The sequence below is a fragment of the Nyctereutes procyonoides genome, unplaced genomic scaffold (assembly GCF_905146905.1).
Source record: "Nyctereutes procyonoides isolate TBG_1078 unplaced genomic scaffold, NYPRO_anot_genome, whole genome shotgun sequence".
NCBI lineage: Eukaryota > Metazoa > Chordata > Mammalia > Carnivora > Canidae > Nyctereutes > Nyctereutes procyonoides.
The window spans coordinates 23,744,055-23,759,275 of record NW_026575117.1 but is presented as its reverse complement, the minus strand read 5'-3'; the positions used below and the strand labels follow the sequence as shown (position 1 = coordinate 23,759,275).

The 15,221-nt window shown below is 52.7% G+C and overlaps 1 protein-coding gene across 4 annotated transcripts in view; it reads left to right on the top strand.

Annotated features, from left to right (window-relative positions):
- Positions 1 to 4,124: 4,124 nt before the first annotated feature.
- Positions 4,125 to 15,221, top strand: part of ATP2B4 (ATPase plasma membrane Ca2+ transporting 4) — a 101,212-nt gene continuing 90,115 nt past the window's right edge. For 2 of the 4 annotated variants that reach the window (XM_055334246.1, XM_055334250.1), the window contains exon 1: positions 5,161 to 5,290. The gene's annotated coding sequence lies outside the window, so the exon portion shown is untranslated. Of the gene's footprint in view, positions 4,205 to 5,152; positions 5,291 to 15,221 lie in introns of those variants that run through there. The other 2 variants (XM_055334247.1, XM_055334245.1) reach the window with 2 other exon arrangements.

Genomic DNA, 15,221 nt, shown 5'->3' with positions numbered 1-15,221 from the left:
AGAGAAGCAGAGACACAGGCAGAGGGAGAAGCAGGCTCCCTGCAGGAAGCCTGATGTGGGACTTGATCCTGGGATCACACCCTAAGCCAAAGGCAGAGGCTCTTAATAGAGCCACCCAGGCGTCCCCTTAATTTACAAATTAAATTTGATCATAGGTATGTAGGGGGGTACATATAGAAGAAACATAGCATATCTGGTGTTCAGTACTATCTACAGTTTTGGTGTCCATTGGGGGTCTTGGAACGTATCCCCCACAGATAAAGGGAGAGACTACAATGGGGTCCCTGGGTGGATCAGTTGGTTAAATATCTGCCATCAGAGCTCATTCAGGTAATGATCCCAGGGTTCTGGGACTGAGCCCTCTGGCTAACTGCTCTGTAGGGAGTCTGTTTTTTCCTCTCCATCTGCCTCTGCCTCTCCTCCCAGCTCATGCTGCTCTCTCTCTCTCTCTCTCTCTCTCTCTCTCTCTCTCCTCTCTCAAATAAATGAAAACTTTAAAAGTGGGGGAGGGGTAGAGAAGGAGAGGGAGACAAACCATGAGAGATTCCTAACTCTGGGAAACAAGCAAAGGGCTGAAGAAGGGGAGGAGGGTGGGGGGATGGGGTGACTGGGTGATGGGCACTGAGGGGGGCACTTGATGGGATGAGCACTGGGTTTTATACTATATGTTGGCAAATTGAATTTAAATTAAAAAAAGGTGGGGGGAACTACTCTATTTTCATTTTTCACCTTTTAACATGTACTCAATAAATATATTTCAAAAAATAATTATAACACCCTCTATTGTGGTTACTTATGCTATGAATTTATCTTTTTCCTCCCCTAAACTAAAAGCTTTATTATCTCTGTATGTTTTGTCTGGGCCCAATGGATGTTGAAGCAGCAGACATTCAAGAAATGCATCCTGAATTGAATAGCAGGTGTTCAATAATGAATAAAACGAATGAATAAAATTCACTGAAATGAGTGTACCTAAATGGTAGGTACCAGCTCAAAGGGTTTCTATATTACTTTCTATATTGCTTTGCACAAGGGACCAAAAAACCCCAATTTGGTGTAGCTTATGCATGCATAATGAGTCACGTAACCAACTCATCTGCAGGAACAGCAAGGGCACAGTAGGATATGAGGTACAGTTGACTCAGATGTCGCCAGGACTCACTCTTCATCTCTCCTCCCAGCTTCTCTCCCCATGTAAGCTTTTCTCTTTCCCACGGGCAGCTCTCTTCCACTCGCAGGAAACATGGCCACTGGCAATTCCAGAGCCTCACTCTTCACAGTGTCCACTGCTGGAGGGAAGCAAATCTTGTTCTCTCCGTGGTCCTAAGTTCCAGAATCCCAGGGAAGGATGTATTTGGCTCGGTTTGGGTCAAGGAGGGGTGGGATCTCTAATAAAATGACGGTTCCCATGTTAACAGTGAGTAAAAAGACCATCTTAAAGAAGTGGGTGTGGATGTGGGGAGGATGGTTGCAGTTCCAGAGAGGCAACACAGTAGATACCCCCAGGAGGGAGAGATGCAGAGATTCAAGGAAGGTGAGGAGAGTCGGCAAGTGTGATTTGAGCAGGAAGGAGCTCCCAAGACGCCAGAGGAGCATATTCTGTTAAACACGTAAGAGAAAGACAAGGCTGACCGCATTTTCTTCAGATGAGAGGGGGGTGCGGACAGGGTCCCCAGTGATGGCTGCCCTGCCAAGACCGGTTTGCTCCAGGGAGGCCATGGCCTAGCTGAGGAAAGCCAGGTGAGAGCTAATGAAGCAAAGAACCTATAAAGTCAAGGGGGACTGTGAGGATAAGAAGAAGAAGGGGCTCCTCGGAGGCTATGGCAGCCAGCCACACACAACAGCCAAGTCAGGAACATCTCATGGTAGAGGCAGTGACCTCCCTCTTGTGATGGTGAGGGGAAGGGGCAAAACTCCACTGTCTTACATTTAGCGGTTATTTTTACGGGTGGATTTATTTTTATCCATTCTAGACCTCAAGCCTGCTGTCACAAGAAACTAGGCACCGAGAGTTCTGGGTTTCCAGAAAATACAGGTCCCGGTGGCTGGCTCAGCTGTAGAGATCAGGCTGCAGCCACCCCTGGAGTCACCTTGACCCGCCTCTCACATCCTTCTCTCCAGCCTACCAAGGGCTGAGGGCTGGAATGGGGTGGAGGGCTCCTCTTCTCTCATCCCACAACGCCCACTGGGCAAGGGTGGGGGCACTGGGCTCTGAGAGGAGGGAGGACCTCCCTGATGGCTACCACAGAAGCCATATTCCTGGCCTGGCCATGAATCCCGGCTACCCAGAAGTGGGACACACATCAGAGCCTCTTTGGCAGCACCTCCCCCCACAGAACCTGTCTTTCCTGAGCCCAGAGAGTTTGAAGAGAGGATCCTGACTTTCCAACATTAACCAGCTATGAACAGGCATCACGTCCCAAGCCCCACATGCCAGGCAGCCAAAGGAGACTTCTCCTTTAATGGGACCACACATCTGGCCTAAATTGTTACTCCCCCAAGACAGGTTTACTGAACAGTTAGGCAATGCTTCCACGCACAGCCACTGCAGACGAGCTTAAAATACACTTTAATACATGTAAAGCACCATTCTGGAGACTGGCTTTCTCGTGATAAAGATGCAAGTGACACTCATTGGACTCTAAAATGTCAAGTTATTGCAATCCAGCAGGGAGCCTGACAAGCCATTAAATCTGAAGCTCTGTTCAGCTTATGCCTTTCCTTCCATTCCCATGTCTTCTCCAACAGTTGGTCTGGGCTCCTGAAGCTGACATTTCGGTAGGACCTTCCAAACTCTAACAAGATGTGGTCTCTATCCCTGCTAGCAGTTCGTCCATGGAAAAGCCTTGGGGAGTGGGGTCAGAGGGACCAAAGCAGTTGGGAGGGGGGCAGGGAGTGAGTGAGAACAAATCTCCCCCTTGGTGTCCTCTAAGTGCCAAGGAGGATAAACAAGAAGTTTATGGATGGTTACCATACAAGGTGGCTCCTGAAGTTCCCTCCATACCCCTGCAACCTTCCACCAACCAGGCAGGAGAGAAGAGGCACAGGACAGGCAGAGGCCGATTTTGGACCTGGTTCCCAAAAGAGCTGGCGGCAGGGAATCTCCAGGACCACACTGGGGAGGTCTAAATTCTGAGCCCTGAGCAACAGATCTAAAAAATCTCCCTGCATCTTATCTGTTTAATTTTCCTGAGGTCAGAAATAGGATGTGGCCGGGGAGCCTGGGTGGCTCAGTCAGTTAAGCAGCTGTCTTTGGCTTAGGTCAGGATCCTGAGGTCCTGGGATTGAGCCCCTTGTCTGACTCCCTACTCAGCGGGGAGTCAGCTTCTCCCTCTCCCTCTGCTCCTACTTCCCCCACCCCCACCATCTGCTCTCTCTCTCTCTCTCTCTCTCTCAAATAAATAAAAAGAATCTTAAAAAAAAGAAAGAAAGAAAGAAAGAAAGAAAGAAAGAAAGAAAGAAAGCAGATGTGGATGAGTTCCTGAGAAACAATAGGATAGGAAAATAGGAGAAAAGAATTCAAACGTTAGGAAACTAGAGAGGATGCTAACAGGCAGAAAGAAAGTAGACCCTGGGAGTCTAATTCACAAGTCTGTTTCTCCATGTGCATGTTGTTCTCCATCCTGGCCAGTGAGGACAGGACGCAAAGCAGGGCAGTAATGGTGTGACGGGCTGGGTTGGGATGGAAGGATCTAAGGGGCCTCTCTCCAAACCCCTGGAGTTGTAGGAGGTCACCTTCTTCACCGCACAGTTGACAACTCTGACGGGTGAAGTGTATGTTAACCTGCCTTCCAGAAGCACATGAATGTGAATGAGGGGTGTGCTGAGGTGGGTGTGGGAATGTATCAGTCGCCGTAGATTTGTTGTGTGAATCAGTGGATGGTGCATGTTTGTACTTGAAAGCCACAAGCAAAATCCAGGCAAAAGCTATGGGTGGCACTCTTGCACAATTGCTGGTGGGAGTGTAGCTGTGGAGGTGTGATTGACAATTTATAGGCTGTGTCTAAGTGCCCACTGATGTCTGGGTGTGGGCAAATTAAAATGGAAATGTGTGTCCGAGTAGGATACAAGCAGGGGAAAGCTCACAGGCTTCGGAGTCCCTCTGACTTGGCTTTGCATCCCGGCACTGTCATTAAGCAAGCGTGTAACCTTGGGCCAGCCACGGACTCTCCATCTCCTCAACTCTGAAATGAGGATAATAATAGTAAGTACCTTCCAAGATTGCCCTGAGCATTGGAACTAATGCCAGATATGCAAAGCTTTTCTGCTTTAGGCCACACAGTAGGGCTCATAGGAAGGCAGCCCGTATCGCGCAGGGTGGATGGGCCCCCGGTAAGTACTGAGGCAAGAGGGCACGAAACGTGACCCGGGAAAGTGCGCGTGTGGGTGAGGAGGTGTGTACTAAGAGTCTAAGGTGTGTGTGTGAGCAAAGCTGTGTGCCTGTGTGCATCCAAAGCAATCCCTCCTCTCCGGGGAGTCCCCTATGCAGACAGGGGCAGGAGGGTGGGGGCCCCACGACACAAAGTGCTGCAGACACCTTGGGTTCCTGGGTCCCCGTGTGTCTGAGTGAGTAAGAGCTTGAGAGGCCCTTGGGAGCTGCAGGAAGCCAACCGCCAGCCCTGAAGCTTCCTTTTTTCCCTCCACCCAGCAACGGCTGAACACCGCCACCCACATCCACCTCCACCCTGCTTTCCTTCCTACAAGTGACAGCAAGGGCAGGGAGGAAACCAGAGAAAGGATTCCTCCCCTCCACGTCTCCGTTCCCCCTTAAGACAAACCAGGGAGCAGCTGTAGCTCCAAATCGGGCCACCTTCACGGCGAGCCAAGCCCCACCTCCGGGCCGGCTCTCGCTCCTCCTCTCCTCCTCCTCCCTGCTCGGCAGAGCTGCCGAGCCCGAGTCCGGCCCGACTTGGCTGGAGCTGTTGCCATGACAAGCGTTTTCTTGGGAAGGGTCTGCTGCTGAGACGGTGCAAAGCACCGTCTTGGGGGTGGGGGGGCACGAACTTCCTGAGCGACCTCGCTTGGAGGAGACCAAGCCGGAGACCCCGTCCAGCTCCCCTGAACCCGTTTTCTCCCAGGAGCCTGAGAGGTCCTTCCCCTTGGGAGGGCCTGGGGAGGAGACCGGCCCACTCTGGCCGCAGCTGGAAAGGCTGGAGAGCGGAGCCGGCGTCTCCCGCGGGGCTGCCCGGCTGGGGAGGCCGGTGGGTGGTCACCCCCAGCCTGCCCGGTCCATGGAGGCCCGGGCGCAGCGTCCCGCTGGGAGAAGCCTGGATCTTTGCTAGAAACACAGGTAGGCTTGCCGAGGACGAATTGGCTCGCGATTTGCAAACTTTCTTTCTTTCTTTGCTCTCAGTGGCTTCTGAAACTCCCCGAATTTCCCCTTCCTCGCGTGTTTCTCGCCACCGGGTTTGCAGTGTGCGTGCGTGTGTGTGTGCGCGCGCCCCGATTGGTCACTGTTTTTCCTAGATTCCCTTCTGAGCGACCGTAGGATCAAACAAGTGATTTTTTTTTTTTTCCTCCTTTCCCAGGTTCTTGGGTTTTGTTGTTTTGTTTTGTTTTGTCGCCATTCCTGGGCCTGGGGGGGTAGGGAAATGGAGAGTCGGTCTTTTCGACACCCAAACTGAGCTTTCGGAAAAAGCATTTATTCCACCCCCCACCCACCCCACCCCACCCCACCCCCATCCGTTCCTGCCCTCCCCCTCCCCCTTGGCTTGGGAATGAGACGCAGAATGGAAAACTGTTGCAAAAATATTTTCCGCGTCTGTTCCCTTTCTCCAAAGCCCCAAAGAGAGATGGAAAAAAAAAAAAAAGAAAAGAAAGAAAGAAAGAAAGAAGAAGAACCGAGTAAGAGATTTTCAGCTGCAGGGAGGGGCTGGCCTGGGGACTCGCTGGGGGGTGGGCGGAGGTAGGGGAGGTGGAGGGGTGGGGAGGGGAGGGGAGTGCACAAATTAAATTTCTGTAGCTTCGTAGAGAAACCTCAGCAGTTTCTCCGCCGCTTGCAAAACGTCCTCAGGCTTCCACGTCTATAATTAGCTGTGGAAAGAGCTGGGAGTTCCCTGGGCCGCGGCGGCGGAGTGTGGGCCGCGCGTCGAGAACCAACTGTAGGAGTGTCTCTGGGCACCGCCCCACACATCCCCGGTCCCCGAGGGCAGGGGGCAGGGGGGCAGGGGGCAGGAGGGGCAGGGGGGCAGGGGGCAGGTGGGGCAGGTGGGGCAGGTGGGGCAGGGGCGCGCGGAGACTTGGCCGTGCGGGGCCGGGCCCGCGGGCTGGGCAGCGGGGGGCGGCTGGGGTCGGCCCAGGTGCCCCGGGGGGCCCGAGCGGGGCACTGCGGGGTCGCTGCGCCCGCGCCTGAGCGCTGGGGGTGGGGCTGGGAGTGGGGCTGGGGTGGCCGCCCCGCCCCTACCGGCGGGCCCCGGGGTGCAGGAGGCCGACCGGGCCCCAAGGCGAGGCCGCCTCCCGCGCTCCCCTCCGGGCGCGTCCTGGGGCCGCGGGCGCCTCCCCCGCGCGCTCCCGCCGGACTCCCCGCAACTTGCAGACGCGCTGCCGGCGCCGGCTGGCCCGGGGGGGGGGGGGCGGGGGGGAGCGAGCCCCGGGCCGCAGCGCCGGGTCCTCGGGTGCGGTGTCTGGTGCGGAGGCTGCAGGACCCTCCCCCTCCCCGAGCTCCCCCCGGCGCTGCCCCCTCCTGCCCTTCCTACTCCGCGGCCCCTGCAGCCTCCTCGGCGCCCGCCCCCTCCCTCGCCCAGGAAGGAAGGAAGGAAGGAAGGGAAGGCGCTGGGGTCGTCCTAGGCTGGGCCGCGCCGTGGAGAGGGGCCTGGGGGGTCGGGACAGGGCGAAGGCCGGCTGGGGAGGTGGGGGCGGCGGAGGGGGGCTTGAAGAGGCCGCAGCCCCGAGGGCGCAGCGAGCCCGGGTCCCTCCCTGTTGCCTACGGGGGTGGCCCGGGGAGCGGGCTCTGGGCGGTGGGGCCGCGGCGGGGTCGGGGTCAGTCCGGGGGCGGGGGCGGAGGAAGCACCTGCCTCGCGCCGGGCTGGTTTGGTCGCAGGGGTGCAGAGGTGGGAGTCAGCAACTGGACAGAAGGACGCAAAGGACTCTTGGAGGAGAGCGTAAACGGGGGCCTGGGAAGCTACAGGAACCAGTTTTCATTTCGAGGCGTTGGATGATTGAGCTCACTGAACCCCAAGGGCAGACAGCTCCTCCCTCCTTGTCTGCTGATGGAGAAGAGAATGAAGGCTTCCCCCGTGGCCAGGGGATCCAAGATAGGATCCCTGACCTTGTTCCGTAGGAAACGGAGAGGGGAATCCATTCCCTTGCTCCTGCTGGGGAGCCCCATCCTGCTGGGGTACACCCCGAAACCCCCCCTCCCTCTGCGCGCCCTGCCAGCGTGAGAGCCCAGAACCCCACCATCCCAGCAGCTGGCCCTCCTATGCTCAGGGCTCTGGCCAGGGGTAGATTCTGGTCGGTTCCCGAAGGGCTTCTCCCCGAGGACCAGGTCTCCATCTAGCAGCCCGCCAAGGCGCCGGCTCCCCCAGGGCCCCCCACACACAACGAGGCCTGGAGTCGCGGTGGGGGGGGGGCGAGGGCACCTCTTCTGGGCTCTGCCCCTTGCCCCCCACCCACCCTTCCTCCAAGGCTAGGTTTGCTGCCCCCCTGGCTGCTGCGCTGAGCCTCGGTCCCCTCCTGGTCCCTCCCCGTCGCGCTGCCACCTCCGTGTCCCTGGCTAGATTCAAGGGCAAGTCTGGAGTCACTGGATGGAGGGAGTCAGTCTCAGCCCTGGGACTCTAGGCACCTGGCACGGTTCCTGGCACGTTATACGGTGCTCGGTGGATGTTGGTTGAAAGAATGAAGTGACATTTTGGAAGAAGTTGGGAATCACCTTCATCCTGCTAATGCCTCTCTCCGCCCGTGGGCTTCGGTTCCCCTCCGCACCGTGGAAAGCCTGTACCCACTGTAATGGTGGGAGGGAGTTGGCTGAGTCAGATTCATCCGATTTCTCTGGGCTTTGGTGTCAGAACAAAGTCAGAATGGGAACGCCCGGTTAGGGGCAGAAGGAGAGCAGAGTGCTGGAAGAAGTAAGGCTGGGGGGGGGGGGGGGAGGAGGGGATGGAGGGCCCTGGGCAATGATACTGGGTAGACTCACTCTTCCCCAGCTTTGGCTGGAAGGTCTTCAGAGGTACTGTGGCCCTGGGGCTGCTGGGCCCAGCACTGACTCGCCTGCCACCTGTCAGCTACTCAACATTCCACAGGAAAATGCGTCTATTTCAAGAATTCAGCTTCTCTCACTAATCTTCATGAACTCTCTTCTCTTTTTTGTCTCCATTCTTGGACTTGCACCCAACACCCAAAGACATGGCTAAGCCCTGTTGGTGGAGGGCCTTCCAGATCCATGAAGCTTTAGAGGGAAGGAAGGAAGGTGATGGTTCTGGCTCCCCAGGACCTTAAGAATCAGGTTTGGCTTAGGTTGGCCCAAATGTTTGGTTTGACCTCAAAGGGAAATGCCCTGCCCTGGGGCCTCAGGCTTTTTCTGGAGGAATTCTTCAGGCCCTCTGATGTCTTCTCCCCACCCTACTGCTCAGACAACACTCCCTTCCCAGCTGCTTCCCTGCGCCTCACACTTGCGTTGATTCCTGTTGTCCCCAGTTGGTATTTGGTCAAACTCATTTCCCCTTTCCCTTTTCTGTAGAGTGGGTCATAGACAGCTGGCGTCCTGGGGCTGGCGTCCCCCAGTCTTGTGTGGACTGTTTCATGCTTCCTCTCCCAACATCTCTTTGTCTCCTCTTTCCTCTTTCCCTTGGATGAGCCACTCTTGCTCCACTGACTTATTTCCTCTGCACATGGTAAAAAAGAAATGACAGGGCCCTTTGAGTTCTGCCTCTACCTTAAGCCAGTCCTCTGAGTTCAGCCCATGGGAATGGGAGTTGAGGAGGGAGACCAGGCAGGATCCAGGTATGACCAGTGCCAAGGGCTCCCAGTCAGCAGAGCAGCCGTTGGATGCAATTTGTAGTGGGTGGGGGTGGCAGGTGGCAGGTAGAGGGTGGGTTAGTGGAGAGGCCTAAGGAGAGAAAAGGGAGGTGAGAATTTAGGCATAAAGGGACAAGGATCCCTCCTCTCTACTGCCTTCCCTTCTCTAATTCCTCTCTAGCTGACGTCTTCGGCCCCGTCATCTCTGCTCTCGTTTCCAAAGTACAGAAAGCTCTGCGACAATTCAGGATGATGAACTAGGATGGAATTCAGTGAGACCGTTTGGTCTTGCCTTCCTGACAGATCACTAAGGCAGGGGAAGTTTGAGGTAGTGTGTTTCCCAGTGAGGAGGTCAAGGACTCTCAGGTATAGGCTCAGGGAAACTCTCAGCTCAGAACACCTCTAGCAAGATCCACCTTGGTTGCCAAATCAGTGCTGAAAGTGCAAACCAGTACAACTCCTACAGAGGGCAAGCTAGCGATATCTAACAAAACAACATATGCATTTACCCAGTAGTCCTACTTCTAGGAATTTATCCAGAAAATGCACATTCACGGATACAAGAAGACATATGCACAAGGTGATTCTTTGAGGCATATTTGTAGCAGAAAGGAAATCACTGGAAACTACCCAGGGCTCATCTTTTTTTTTTTTTTTTAAGATTTTATTTATTTATTCATGAGAGACACACACACACAGAGAGAGAGAGAGAGAGACAGAGAGCGAGAGAGAGAGGCAGAGACACAGGCAGAGGGAGAAGCAGGTTCTATGCAGGGACATGGGACTCAATCCCGGGACTCCAGCATCATGCCCTGGGCCAAAGGCAGGTGCCAAACCACTGAGCCACCCAGAGATCACCCAGGGCTCATCTTTAAGAGACTGCCTGAATGAACAACAGCACATCCACACATTGGAGTACTATGCAGCCAAAAAAAGTAGGAGCCCTGTGAACTGATATCATGTGATTTCTAGGATATGTTAAGTGGAAAATGCAAGATGCAAAAGAGTCTATATAGTAAGTCACCTTTGGGTTGAGAAAGCAGGAGAAATAAGAATATTTTTTTTGCAAACACACACACACACACACACACAGGATAAACCAGAAATTAATTTAAATGGTTACTTATACCATGGGTGGGAACAAGGTAGAGGAGATAGAGATGGGAATGAAACTTTACTGATTATACCTTTTTAGACAGTTTTGGTTATTGCACCAGGTAAGTATTTTACATATTCACAAGTTAAATTAGATCCAAAAGAGAGAAAATAGCAAACCCCAAAGCATGGCAGAAACGATGAAACTTACTGAGTGTCAGTTTGATTACTCTACAAAGCAAATAATTAATTCAAATAATTCTTTAGTTTAATGCCTGGACTCCTGGTAGAGTGCTTATTCTCAGGATAAAAAGAACTACAAAAAAAAAAAAATCTTGAACTTTATAATTGTGTCACAGTGTTGTGGTGTCATAAATTGGGCACAGTTTTTTGTTTATTGTAGGATAGATCAATTTCCAGAACTATTGTAGGTAGCTCTGGAAATCAGGGTTTCACCGTGGAAGAAGAGAGAAATATGGGATGGGGGCAGGTGAGACAGAAGAACCCTGTGATCCTTTATCTCCTAGGTCTGTTTCCTGGAAGGGTCTAGAAGCAGTGCTACCCGGTAGCAGTGAACACACTTTGCACCCAGAGGTTTATTTCTAAGTACTGCTTCCCTGTCTCCCTGGGGAAATGGCTGATTCTAAGTGTGGGGCTGGGCGAGGACACATGAATCATGTTATGCCAGAAAGCTAGAACATGCTCATGTCAAAAGGACACAGGAGTTGGCTTCAGGAGGCTCCCACAGGGCAATTTTGGGACACATTGAGCGTTGAAAAGAAGAACAGTAATAGATTGTGAGACACTGAGTAAAAGATGCCAGAGTCCATTCCAACAGTTCAAGTGGAGCAGGCAGGGAAAACTCTTAGCACAGAGTTGCCAGCTGATGAAAGGTGGAGGCAGTGACAGAAGTAAGCATGTGCCTGTTAGCAGCCCCTCGTACAATAGCCGCTTCTGGCCAGACTTACTAGTGAATGCTAAAACCATCAGGTGAAAGGCTGATCCCAACACATATCACCTCATGGAAGACTTGCTCCTTGCAAAATGGAAAACCTGCCTTTACACCAGGGAGATTCAGCACTGACTACCCTTATCAAATACACAAACCTCAGCTGTAGTGGGACCACCCAGTTCCTCCAGATGGGCTGTACCTGCTACCACGTCACCTCTGTTCTTGTCAAAAGTGTTTCTCTGGAATCCTATCATGAGGAGACTAGAGACGAATCTAGAATGTGAGCCGTTCCGCATGACAGCTGAGTGAGACTTCAAAGAAGTGGATGTCATTAATAGAAACACTGAAATTGTGTGCAAAAGGAGAAGGGCCAGGAGGCAGAAGCCAGGCTAGATGTAAAAAAGCTAGAGAAACGTGATAGCCAAATGAAGGAATAAACTTTAAGTGGATCTCAGGCTCAAAAAAAAAAAAAAAGGGGGGGGGGACCATAAAAGACATGCTGGGACAATTGGACAAATTTTAATACAGATATGAGAAGACATGTAATTAACAATTGTTGAAGATATCATAATGGTAATGACAATGGTTTTGTAGGAGAATATCCTCGATCTTAGAGATTATGCAGAAGTATTTAGGGACAAAGGGTTTGTAAGTGATTGTCAAATAGTTCAACAAAAATAATATGTGTGTGTGGGTATGTACATGCATACAAAATGCTAACAACTGGTGATATTGAGTGAAGGGTCTGGGGTTGTTTTTTGTTTGTTTGTGTTTGAAGATTTTATTTATTTATTCATGAGAGACACAGAGAGAGAGGCAGAGACAGGAAGAGGGAGAAGCAGGCTCCCTGTGGGGAGCCCAATGCAGGACTCGATCCCAGGACCCTGGAATCACAGCCTGAGCCAAAGGCAGATGCTCAACAGCTGGGCCACCCAGGTGCCCCTGGAGGTGTTTATTGTACGAATTTTTTTCAGGATTTCAGTTTTGGAGTTTTCCTAAGCTGGGGAGAGAAGTCAATACCAGGAAGGACCCCTAGATTCCTGGACTCCTCTCCCTCCGAGACTCCTGACCAACAGGACCATCCTCTCTCAATTTCCCCAGCCCCACACAATACACGGAGGGGCCTTCTTGACAGCGTGGTTTCCCCTGGGGGCCTTCCTTCTCCCCCTCACTACTGTCAGCACCAAGCTTTCCAGACTTCAGGTGGGAGCAGCTAGGGCACAGTGGGTAGGCCAGCTGGACCAGTGACAACAGGTGGGAGCAGGCATTTCCCCACCATGCCGATGGGTCAGCTGAGGAAGCCTAGGGACTGCAGGCTTCCAGAATCATCCACCTACCTTTTGGGGAAGGGTCTCAAGCTATGAGAGGAGGAATCCACCAACGGTCCCGAGGCTGTTTTTTTTTTTTTTTTTAATTTTTTTTTTATTTATTTATGATAGTCACAGAGAGAGAGAGAGAGAGGCAGAGACACAGGCAGAGGGAGAAGCAGGCTCCATGCACTGGGAGCCCGACGTGGGATTCGATCCCGGGTCTCCAGGATCGCGCCCTGGGCCAAAGGCAGGCACCAAACCGCTGCGCCACCCAGGGATCCCCCCGAGGCTGTTTTTAACCAACCTTTCCCATCCCACCTGCATTCTATGATATGGTGATTCTGAGAGAACCTGGCTGTGCTGCCCTAAGCCTTCATGCTTGGGCTAAGCAAGGCCTTCTGGCCCCACGCCCCGCCACCCCCCCCCCAACACACACACACACACACACACACACACCTTGGCAGGGACTGTGTACCGGCTGGTCACTGTCAGTGACCCAGATCATCACCGTGCTATCCGCCTCCGCCTCTCCAGCCTGGTCCCAGCTCTGGAGAAAGATCAGGTTTCCAGGACTGCCATTCTCTCTCTCTCTCTCTCTCTCTCTCTCTCTCTCTGTCTCTCTCTCTCTCCCGTCCTTAGAAACCCTGGCATGACTCAGGGCTCTTTTCATGCAGGAGAGGGCTATTGATCCTTCAGTTAATTCCCCTTCTGTCTTGCTAGGGAGCCTGTGAGAGCACAAGCCAGGAAGTTGAAAGGGGGCAGACCTGCCAGAAGAGCGTGGGACTGGGAGTCTGCAAACTGGTGATCTGGCCCCTTCCCTGCTGTGTGACCTTGACTAAGGCAATGATGTCTCTGGACTTTTGTCTCCCCCACTGCAAAATGAAACCGGGCATGGACAAAGGCATTTCTGATTCAACACTCCTCTTCTACAAAGGGGTTAAACTCTCAATGCCCAAACCAGTCTCTTTTTATTTTAGAGTTGGGTACAATATAGCAGCCTGTAGCTAAGTTCCATCCTTCTAGCCAGGATGACCAGAGGTAAGGAGGTCTAAAGGAATCTGTCCTGTAGACAGCCACTCTAGAAGTTTGGGAATAGGACAGGTCCTCAGATTCCCCACCTCACCTGCCTAGATGTTCAGTTAAGAAGTACCTACTTGATACCTTTCATTGTGTTATGTCCTAAGCCAGAAACTAAGAAAGGCTGGCTAGAGATACAGAGGTCCAAGCCTTCAAGGGGTTTACTATCTCCTAAGGAGCATGACATCCCCAGAGTTATTAGATTGAACCGTAAATCATATGAAATTGCCAATAGGCAATGACTTCTGACCTACAAAAGGCAATTTCATATGCTTCAGCCTCATATTAATATTAATAGAAATTGGAAACCAGTGAGTGCCCTCCGTGCTATGGGATAGAGAGATGTTTTCATCGGAACTGTGTGTTGGATTTGGAGAAATTTGGCCAACTGCCGGGCCAGCCTTCCTCCCTCTCAATCTAGACTTTTGGCTTTAGAGGGAAACACATTGGCCAAATCCTTGTCCAGACTCTGGCTGAGCTTCCAACATTATCCTTTCTGTTAACTGGCCAGGTCAGCTGCCCACGGGGAGAGAGAGAGTACGGTTCATCCATAGTGCACTACTCCTGTGCCCTGAATGCCTTGCTTCATATCTTGGGATGGGCAAAAGTCAGAAAGGAGGAAATGAGGAATATCCACTCTATTCTTGCCCCACCTCCCCCAGTCTGGTGGCAGACAAGAGCAGGATCATTCACTTGAAGCCTCATCTGGCACAGGAACACATGACCTGGTGATGCTTGGATCTGAAGGTATTTGTGGGAACGTGGAGACCCAAATTTAGCAGGGCTCACCTGGAATTATTCTTGGAGGAGGTGGTTGCCAAACAGAATCTGAAGGAGGAGAGAGGATATAGATTTGATGGAGGAGAGATTGGGGGGGGGGGGAGTGGGTTGGGAGGAAGAACCGTGCTGCTGCTGCTGCTGCTGCTGCTGCTGCTGCTGCTGCTGCTGCTACAGAGGACACAGAGTGCCCTGGAGAGTCAGATGCTCTGGCAGGTGAGGGAGGCTGTCTGCTGCCCCTGCTGGAAGAGCTCCAGCCTTTGTCTGAGCCAGCACCCGTGTCTCCGGCAGGCAGGATGGCATCTGGCCCTTGCAGCAGCCTGCTGCCTGCGTGCTCTTCTGGTGCTTGTGGACTATTAGGATGATTTTTTTTTTTTGATGTTTCCTCCCTGCCTTCTGTCTGTACCACAGCTTTCTTTGTGGGTTGCACTCAGATGGCATCTGTTAACATGCTAGGACAGACACAGCTGGCATCCACACTTCCAGGGGCTTTCTGACCTCGGTACAGAGGAGGTCAGTTACCACCAGGCTTTGGCTGGGGACTGGGGAGTCGTTCATGTTATTGAACCAGAGCATTCGAGATGGATCGAGTTGGGAAAATGGTGCAATTGCCTTCTTTGGCAAGTGAGAAAACTGAAACCTGGAGACTTACCTGCCCAAGGACACCAGGCAAGTTGGACAGTTTGAGGCTGAGCCAGAACTGCAGCCACTTCTCCCCAGTCTGAGTGCAGCGTGTGTGACCCAGATCAGTGCCCAACCTTCTCACTACCCAATCTCTACCCGGGTAACAGGGAGGACCCACCCAGCCCCTCCAAGGAGGACGTGTAGCGTGGAGAGGTCATGTGTTAGAAGCATTCGGAAAATGCCAGAAACCACAAAAGTGCTGTGCCATGATTGTTGTTGTTGCTTTTCTTCATGATCAAGGTCATTAGCACTGAAGAAAATGCAAAGGAGAAGCACTCCTGGCACCGCCCTCATCACTGTGTGGCTCCTAATGGAGCTGGGTTTCCTCTCTTAGTGCTTTCCCTGGCTCCTCCCAGACAGTGGGCTTGGCA